Below are 10,402 nucleotides of genomic sequence, written 5' to 3' on the forward strand. Positions count from 1 at the left end.
TGGCTGGAATGAAGATAAATGTTAGATAGAAGATAGGTAACAACAGATCATGTTCTCCCTGAGCCTTCTCTTCCCCAAGTCACACATTTCCAGTTCTTTGAACTAATTCCCAGATGATATGGACTCAACACCCTTCACCATTCTAGTTGTCTTCCTCTCGAAGCTTTCCAGCTTAACAACATCCCTCCCAGATTGTGATGCTCAGAACTGAATGCAAGTCAGAACAGGTCTGACTGAGCAGAATACAGAGAAACTATCACCTTCTCATTCCTGGAAGCTAAACTATAAAAAAAAAAAACATTTTCCCTTCTTTATTTAATATATACAAAGCAAAATAAGGCAAAGGAAATGCTGGTGAAGTGGTATGGAGTGATGGATTAAATGTTGAACTTGGATTCAGGAAGGTCAGGGTATACTTTTTCTTTTCATGATATTGGTTTAATGGAATGAGCACTCAGAGAGCCTGAGTTCAAATCCCTGCTTACTACCTATGACTTGGCATGTCACTTAGCTTATGAAGGCTTCTCAGTTTTCCTCATCTGTAAAATGAAGGAGTTGAACTGGATGACTATGTATGCCCCTATGATCTAGTCACTGTCAACCAGAAGGCTTTACAACGAAACCTTCCCCAAGCTTGCTAACAGATTGGTTTGAAACCATCTTGCTATGAAATATTTATTTGCAAAGAAGAATTAGTTTCTTTCTTAGGACACTAGCACCCACATCTTCATGCAGAAGAAAAGTTCATTTTTCAGGCAGTCTTTGCTAATGCACATTAATGCTTCCCTGCTGTTATTTTTGGCATCCTAACTGTAGAATATCTGCAATATGCTGAAACTGACAGTACTGGACGCAAACGTTGCTGCTGAGTTATACAGAGATACTGTTAAAGGGTCAGTTCTTTCAGATTAAAGTCTTAAGAGGGAACTTATTTGATTTATTAAAGTGTTTTGGGATGGACCTGCTTCTGGCCCGTTCCCTGGTAGTATAGTTTCCACATTAGAATAAAATGAGACACTCACAGATCATCCAGCAGTTAACAAAAGGAGATTTACTTAGCCACACCAGGACAAGGATAAGCTTTGAGCACACCTCCAGTGGATTCGGCAGAAGGAAGTTTCCTCCCTTCCCAGATGCCCACCATGGTCCACCAGACAAGCACCCCAGTACCCAGACAGCTCCTCGTAACTATTTTATACTCAGGTGATGAGGAAGTGATGTCATCAGCCTAAACCGTTGGACCTCTGAGCCAATCAAGTCTTGAGGATGATCTCAATACCTTTTAAGGGAAAACTAGCCTAACTTGGATGGGGGAAAGAGGTTTGGATATTGCTTCTAACACATCAAGCAAGGACAGCTAAAATTTACCAATAATTTAATAAAACAAGTATCAGTGCTATTTCCATAAAAGGCACTTCCATAAACACATCAGCTTTTTCTTATCATTTAGATTTCTCCTTTGATATTTTATTCAATTCAATTTAACACCCTCTCTGTTCAAGACACTGTGTTAAATGCTGGGGAGATAAAGGCAAAGTTCAAAATGATCCTTTCCCTCAAGGAGTATATATCCTACTATATCCTATAAAACATGTATACAGATCAGTAAATTCAAAGTAATTTCAGGAGAGAGGGAACACCAACAATTGGACAGATCAGAAGAGGCTTAGCTCAAGATCTGGTGCCTGAACTGTAGGGCAGCTAGATGGCATAGCAGATAAAGTGTTGGGCATGGAGTCAGGAAGATCTGGGTTTAAATCTGGCCTCAGATACTTGCTAACCCTGTGACCCTGGACAAGTCATTTAACTCTTATTTGCCTCAGTTCCTTATCTGTAAAAGGGGGCCCATTAGAGAAGGAAAAGGTATTAACAAAGTCTATGGGGTCACATAGAGTCAGAAACAACTAAACAACCACAACCTGAACTGTGCTTTGGAAGAAACCTTGGAATCTAAGAGGTAGAAATGAGGAGGGAAAGCAGGCTTCTAGGAAATACCCTATGTGAAAAGATGAAGACAAGAAGAGATGACATGTTAATTCAGCAAACAGCTAGTAGGCCAGTTTGGCTAGAAAGTGGCCCATGGGAAGGAGAGTAATGTGAATTGTCTAGAAAGGTAGGTGGCAGCCAGTTTGTGGAGGAGTTTAGATCCATTCCAGACCTGTGACCTGGCCACATGATTTTTTGGCACACGGCCCTTCCCACATATTCTTTGGCCACACATGTTCCTTTGCAGGTGTGTCCTCCAGTCATAAGGGTTCTTGTGTCTATATCCTTCTCTTCTGGTGGTATGGTAACCTGTGGAGGTACACAGTGTGCATGGGGAGATCTTTTCTTGTCATTTTTATTTACTATGTCGTTTGATGAGTTTTGTTTTGCACTAATGTTCTTTTTGGCTGCCTTGTTTTTGTTGTTCAGTTGTGTCTGACTCTGTGACCCAGCAATAGTCAACACAATGAAAGGGGTTCACAAACAATGGTTTTGAGTCAGTGCTGACCTTCAGTGGCCTCAGACCTGAGAGTTTTTCTGGGAGCCCGCAAGGTAAACGGATGCCCCAAATGGTAGTTTCCCTCTTAAGCAAGCCCCTCATGAGTTTCCATGAACATGAAGAGTGAGGGGATTTCCTGATGACTCTTGGCATGTGACCAACACAAATATACTTTGATTTGTCCATGGATCTGTGATTGCAAATGATGTGAGCACTTCTGATAAGGGAGTAGGTTGCACTCCATTCATTCCTTCTTATCCTGTGCATTCTGTATTTGCTTTTCCATGTGGATGGATGACATGACAAAAAGATCATGAAATATCAGAGTTGCATGGGACCTCAATGTCATGGGGATCATAGATTTATAGCCTAAAGAGATCCTAGATGTCCCCTAATCCAACCCACTCATCTTACAAATAAGAAAACTGAGGTGCAGAGGGATTAAATGACTTGTGTAATTTTACAGATATAATAAAATAATATATAACAGAATAACATAAATATAAATATTATATAAATATATAATATAAATAACATAACACAAATATATAATATAAATACATACATATAGTCTAAATAATAATAAAAGAGATAATAAAAGAAGAAGAAGAATTTTAACCCATCCCTCCTAATTCCAAATCTGGCATTCTTTTTTTTTTTAATTTTTTTTATTTTTAGGCAATTGGGGTTAAGTGACTTGCCCAGGGTCACACAACTAGTAAGTGTCAAGTGTTTGGTCTGAGGCTGGATTTGAACTCAGTTCCTCCTGACCTCAGGGCCAGTGTTCTATCCACTGCACCATCTAACTGCCCCTAAATCTGGTATTCTTTACACTGTACTTTACACTGCTACCTTAAAGGTTATCTACTTCAGGGGCAGCTAGGTGGCACAGTGGATAGAGCTCCTAGTTTGGAGTCAGGAGGACCTGAGTTCAAATCCAATCTCAGACACTTCACACTTACTAGCTGTGTGACCCTGGGCAAGTCACTTAATCCCGATTGCCTCACTTAAAAAAAAAAAAAGATATCTACTTCAACCTGAAATCAGAGTGTATGGATTCAAATCAGATCCAATTGTGCCACAACCATTTTAAAAATGAGTAAACTGAAGGCCAGAGAAGTTAATTGAATTTCTCAAAGTTTCACAATTAGTACATAGAAGAAATAGAATTCAAACCCATGAATTTTTATTCCAAATCCAGAACTCCTACAATTCCTCAATTGGCAACCATTTTACCCCAGTGATCAGCATACTAACTGACTTTCATTTTGTTTCTAATTCTCCATTAATTCTAATTCTGGCCATCCCTTCTAATTTTGATATTGTCCATATTTATTATGCATGCTATTTAATCATAGTTAAAATATTTTTAAAAAAACAATCCAATATGCAAATATTTCACTCTATTTTTCCTTTCCTAACTAGATTTTAAACATCTTTTTAAAAATGAATTTTATTGATGTCTTTTGTTTTCTAAATTTCCTTGTACCTAAATTTTTCCTTGTACCCCTTTTCTATCCCCTCTCTAAGTCATCTCTTACAACAAAGAATTTTCCTTCAAAAAAAGAGGGAGAGAAAATATTCAGCAAAATAGATCAATACAGCAAAAGCTGATGGTATCATGCAGTATTTCACGCTTTTGGGCAGCCTCCCTTCCACCCACTCTGCAAAGGAGTAGGAATACAGATCTTCTCATAATTCTTCTTTGGGGCTTTAATCATTTCACAATTGATGAGCATATACTTTGTTTCTAGTTCTTTACTACCACAAAAAAAAAGTGCTGCTATAATTATTTTGGCATATACAAAGCTTTTTTTTTTTTATTAATGACCTCCTTGTATGCATTGTCCAGGAATCTCTAGGTCAAAGGATATGGATATTGCAGAATGGTTGTACTAATTCACAGCTCCACCGACTATTAATTAGTGTTCCTATCTTTCCACAGCCCTTCCAACAATGACGATTCCTACCTCTTGTCAACTTTGCCAATTTATGGGTGTGAGGTAGAACCTCAATTTTGATTTGCAAAATTTTTTGGACTTTATCAGTTAATATTTTGATTTGTTACCTTTTTTCCTCTGAACCACACCCATGCCTAACATATATATAATCAGTATTCATAATACAGTGTAATGAATCCATATTGTGTTTGTAATTCTCACGAATCATGGGTACCTTGAATCAATCGTAAGATGGTTCAGTATCATTCATAATAATAGCTATAATAATAATATATTATAATAATAATAGCTAACATTTTTATAGCACTTACTCTGTGCCAGTCCCTGTGCTAAATACTTTGATCCTCACAACAGCTCTGGGAGGTAGGTGCTATTATTATCCCCATTTTACAGATAAGGAAACTGAGGGAAAAAAAGAGATTAAATGATTGGCCACGGTCATACAGCTAGTTAGTGTCTAAGGCCAACTTCCAACCTATGTCTTGTTGACTCTAGGCCTCCACTGTACCACCTAGATACTTTGCAGTTAAAACTTGGTCTACATACCTAGTAGAGAAGATAACCTATGTACATAAATATCTACAGTATGAGGTATATTGTAAAAGTGTAGTAAGAAATATGCCAGGGGGCAGCTAGGTGGCGCAGTGGATAAAGCACTGGCTCTGGAGTCAGGAGGACCTGAGTTCAAATCTGACCTCAGACACTTGATCACTTGATACTTACTAGCTGTGTGACTCAGGGCAAGTCACTTAACCCCAACTGCCTCACCAAAGAAAGAAAAAAGAAAAGAAAAGAAAAAGAAATACACCAAGTGTTATGTTAGTTCAGACAAGATATAATGGTGGTGGAATGTTGTTCAGTCATTCAGTTATGTCCAACTCTTCATGACCCCGTGGACCATCGCACCTTAGGCCCTTCTATCTTCCGCTATCTCTCTAAGTCCGTCTAAGTTCGCGTTCATTGTTTCCATGACACTATCTACTGACCTCATCCTCTTCTGTCCCCTTTTCCTTTTGCCTTCAATCTCTTCCAAGATCAGGATCTTTTCTAATGAGTCCCATCTTCTCCTTATGGTGGGGCAAGTTTATAAATGAGCCATAGCAAATCAGAGAAGTAAAATGCTTTTGTCCCATCTAATTCAGCTTTTGTTACATTCTCTCAAAATGCTACCCCCAACTGCATTCTTTTGGTCTGCATCCACCCAAACCAAAGCTCACAAGCTATGTCCTTGGTTGTAGAGTTTACAGGTTTGCATTTCTCAGTCAGTCAATACGCTTTTATTAAAGTATTTACTATATGCCAGGCACTGTCCCTTTCACAGAAGGAACTCCCAGGGATGTTTATAATCAAATAATTGGGCTTATTTAAGAATGGGCAGCTAGCTAAATGGCATAGTGGCCTGAAGTCAGGAAGACGCATCTTCAAGAGTTCAAATATGGCCTTAGACATTTACTAGCTGTATGACCCTGTGCAAGTCACTTCCCTCTGTTTGCCTCAGTTTCCTCACCTGTAAAATGAGCTGGAGAAGGAAATGGCAAACCACTCTAGTTTCTTTGCCAAGAAAACCCCATAATGGGGTCACAAAGACTCAGACACGACTGAACAACAATAATACCTACCTATTACCTATAGTAATCAACCTAGATGTGAGTTAGTTCAAATTTCAAGTCCCAAGGTCAGACCTTGAGCATTATTTGTTGTACAGCTAAAAGATAGTTGGATCTGAAGTCAAAGGATCAGCCTGGATCTCATTTCTGCTCCTTGCTATATGGTACCTGTATGACCTTGAACAAATTATTTCACTTCTTTAGGCCTCAGTTCCTTATTTGTAAAGTGAAGTGGTTGAACTGGATAGCCCCTAACTTCCTTCCCACCTCCAGATCTAGGCTATTATTATCCTATGACAAGTTCATTTAGCTCGTTCCCCTCAAGTTTGAAAAAAAAATAGATTTTGCCTCAATGGAGCTTCTGTTTGCTGAATTAATGGGTCCTCATCACAAGGAGATTATAAGTCATAAAAACCCCAAAGGGTAAAAATAGCAAAGACTAAACATATAATATCCGTCTTTCTTCTTCTAGGTTTCTGGAAGGTGTGTCTTTCCTGAAACTTATGAATCATGGCTACAGACTTTGCAAATTTGTTCCATGAAGGGAAAGAGCTGGAATATGGCAGCTGGAATATGTGTCCCGTACTCAGCTTTGGGGGAGGGGTGACACATAATCTGTAGCTTGTGTAAATCTCCCTTCCCACAAGCGACCAAAGATGGTGATTTATATTAGGAGGATGCCATGTAGTTTTACTTTAGCTTTTTAAAAGCACGCCGGCAATCAAGCTAACAGAATGCAAGGCCTGATAGCTCACTGACCAACTGAGTGTTAGGTGATATCAAACACAACAGACTCGTCAGACTTGTCACATCTGTGTCTAAAAATTAAACAAATGCACGGCTTATAAAATGTACCAAATCTGTTCTTGACATTCCTGGAAATTTAGCTATGACTGTGATCCTGGAAATAAAATATGTTGACTTCATTTGAAATAAGAATCAACATTAAGGCTGCCTATTCCTTTCCAGACACTACTGGAATACTCTGGAGTATTCCTAATTTCTCAATTTAATAACATCTCAAATTCAATTTTACTTTAACCAGAAGTTTTCCAACATACATTAAAAAAAAAAAACATAGCATTGACTAAAATCTATGCATATGCTTTACCCCCTCTCATTCCCTGGGGTTTCTATTTTTACATTCATTCGTTCATTTATACATTTAACAAACATTTATTGGCTGCCTACTCTGAACAAGGCATTGTGCTAAAGCACTGAGCACATATTCCTAATGGTCATTTTTTTTTTAAATCAGCGGTCTCTGTTGATTTTAAGTATAATAGCAAGTTTTATATTTCAGATCTCTTCCTCCTAGAATTATCTGAAACAGAAGCTCCAGAAAAACAGCTTGCCCATAAATATATAAAAATAATTCAAAGAGCACATTTCTTTCTTGACTTGTCTTCTGTACATTAATTGCTAGAACTATGACACTTGTAAGAAAATGATCCCATTGTGTTTCTATGAGGGCTCCTGGATGATTTAGTATGCAGCAGCAGCATCTCCTAGTGGACAAATGAGTGCTTTTCAATTAATGCTTGCTTCACTGGCTACATCTGATTTTTAAAATAATAAATATTATATATATATATATGGGTGTGTGTGTGTATATATATAATAAAATAAATTAAAATGATAAAACAATAAAATTTTAAATTACTTAAATTACTTTAAGAAGGGCTGTTGACCATGAAAAAAAATCATGAGCAATCTCAATATACTAAGTTCAAACCCTTGTCTCAGTGAGCTAAAAACAAACTACAATAAATCCACAGAGGGGAAAAAATATTGATGCATGCTCCTAGGTTAAAAGGCAATAATTGGGATGATAGACTTTAAATTTAAAGATAAGCTATCACAAACCAATCCAGTGAAATTCCAAAATGAGAATAAGGATACACAAAGAGAGTCTTCATACTTCAAAGATGGCACTATTGATGGATATAATTTTGTGTGCCATATTTCTCAACATTGACAAGCAGATGCCTGAATTCCTCCTAACAATAATGATTGCTGACATTAGCACTTTTTGCAGTAGCAAAGAACAGGAAACAAAGCAGATGTCCATTGATTGGAGAATGACTTAACAACCTGTGGTACATGGATGTAATGCTCTTACAGGGCACATCTTTGTAGTTAGAAATGCTGAACAAGAAAAATGCTCTAAATCAGAGCTTCTGAAACTGTGGGTCACAACCCCATATGGGGGTCACATAACTGAATGTGGGGGTTGTGAAAAATTTGGCAACAGTAAAAGGTTTCTGAACACGCAACGACCAAAAATTACTTCAAAATCAAACATGTAATGAAGCCACAGTGTTTCTGGCAATGCTTGCCCATGTTATATTGCACAACTTCATTGCAGCCTTGGTTCTGAACACAGCATTGACGATTATAAAATCAAAACATCAATCAATTCTAAAAAACATTGAAGATGCTCAATATCCTGCAGTATCAAATATTCCACCAAGATTTAATTCTTTATGTAAAAAAATAAGCACATCCATTTCATTAGTATGCAAATTTGCTTTCATCTTCAATAAATGGTAAAATTATATATATATATATATATATATACATATATATACCAAAGAATTGTTTTCAAAAAATTTCTTTATGATTTATTATCAGTAAATGTTTGATTTGTATACCTATTTTATATACCTATAAACCCGGGTCACATAAAAATTTCCCGGGCAAAAAGAGGTTGAGTGGAAAAAGTTTAAGAAGCCCTGCTCTAAATTACTACTGATTAGAGAAATGCAAATTAAAACATCTCTGAGGTACCACTTCATACATGTCAGAAATAACAAATGTTGGAGGGGATGTGGGATAATAGAACACTAATGCACTGTTGGTGGAGTTGTGAACTGGTTCAACCATCCTGGAGAACAATTTGGAACTATGCCCAAAGGAATATAAAACTGCATATATTTTGACCCAGAAATACCACCACTAGGTCTGCATCCCAAAGAGATCAAAGAAAAGGGAAGAGAATTTATATGTACAAAAATATCTATAGCAGCTCTTTTTGTAGTAGCAAAGAATTGGAAATTGAGGGGATGTCCATCAATTGGGGAATGGCTGAACAAGTTGTATATGATTGTGATGAAATAGTATTGTGCTATAAGAAATGACAAGGGAGATAGTTTCAGAAAAGCCTGGGAAGACTTATATGAACAGATGCAAAATGAAGTGAGCAACTAGGAGAACATTGTACATAGTAACATTAATATTGCAATGATGATCAATTGTAAAAGAATAATTCCCAAGGATTCATGATGAAAAATGGTATCCAACTCCAGAGAGAGAAAGCTGATAAACTCTGAGTGCAGATTGAAGCATATTTTTTTTACTTTCTTTATTTTTCTTGAGGTTTTGTGCTTTCTTCAAAATAGCTAATATGGGGGAGTAGCGGGAGCTAGGTGGCACAGTAGATAGAGCACCAGCCCTGGAGTCAGAAGGACCTGAGTTCAAATCTGTCCTCAGATACATAATACTCACTAGGTGTGTGACTCTGGGCAAGTCACTTAACCCCAACTGCCTCACCAAAAAAAAAAAAAATAGCTAATATGGAAATGTTTTGTATGATTTCACATACATAATTGTTTTTATATTGCTTGCCTTCTCAAGGGGTGAGAAAAGGTTTGGGAGGGAGGAATTTGGAACTCAAAATTTTTTTGTTAAAAAATGTAATGTAACTGAGAAATATTTAACAAAATAAATAAAAACCTTTTAAAAAAAAAAAGAAGTGATGAGGGGAATGATTTCAGAAAAACCTGGGAAGACTTACATGAATTGATACAAAGTAAAGTAAGCAGAACTAAGAGAACATTGTACATAGGAATAGCAATATTGTAACAATGATCAACTGTGAAAGATTTAGTTACTCTAACCAATACAATGATCCTAGACAATTCGAAAGGACCCATGATAAAAAGTGTTACCCACCTCCAGAGAGAGATCTAATGAGTACAGATTGAAGCAAATTGTTTTTCATTTTCTTTATTTTCTTGCTTTTGGGGGGGGGAGGTCAACATCACTAATATAGAAATATGTTTTTCATGACTTCACATGTATAATAGGTATCATATTACTTGTCTTCTTGGGGGGGGAGAGATGAAAGGAAGAAAATTTGGAACTCAACGTTTTTCCTTTTAAATGCATGTTTTTGGTCTTATAATGGTGAATGATATTGCTCTCTCTTGCTTCTCCTACCTATCCGATCTCTCCTTCTCAGTCTCCTTCGCTGGTTCTTTGCCGAGGTAATGCCCACCAACCGTGAGAATCTCCAAGCTTCTGTTCATCTTCTCTTTTCCCTCTTTACTATCTCATTTAGTGATCTA

This window comes from Vombatus ursinus, unplaced genomic scaffold (genome assembly GCF_900497805.2).
Source record: "Vombatus ursinus unplaced genomic scaffold, bare-nosed wombat genome assembly UNPS02014821.1, whole genome shotgun sequence".
NCBI classification, from domain to species: domain Eukaryota; kingdom Metazoa; phylum Chordata; class Mammalia; order Diprotodontia; family Vombatidae; genus Vombatus; species Vombatus ursinus.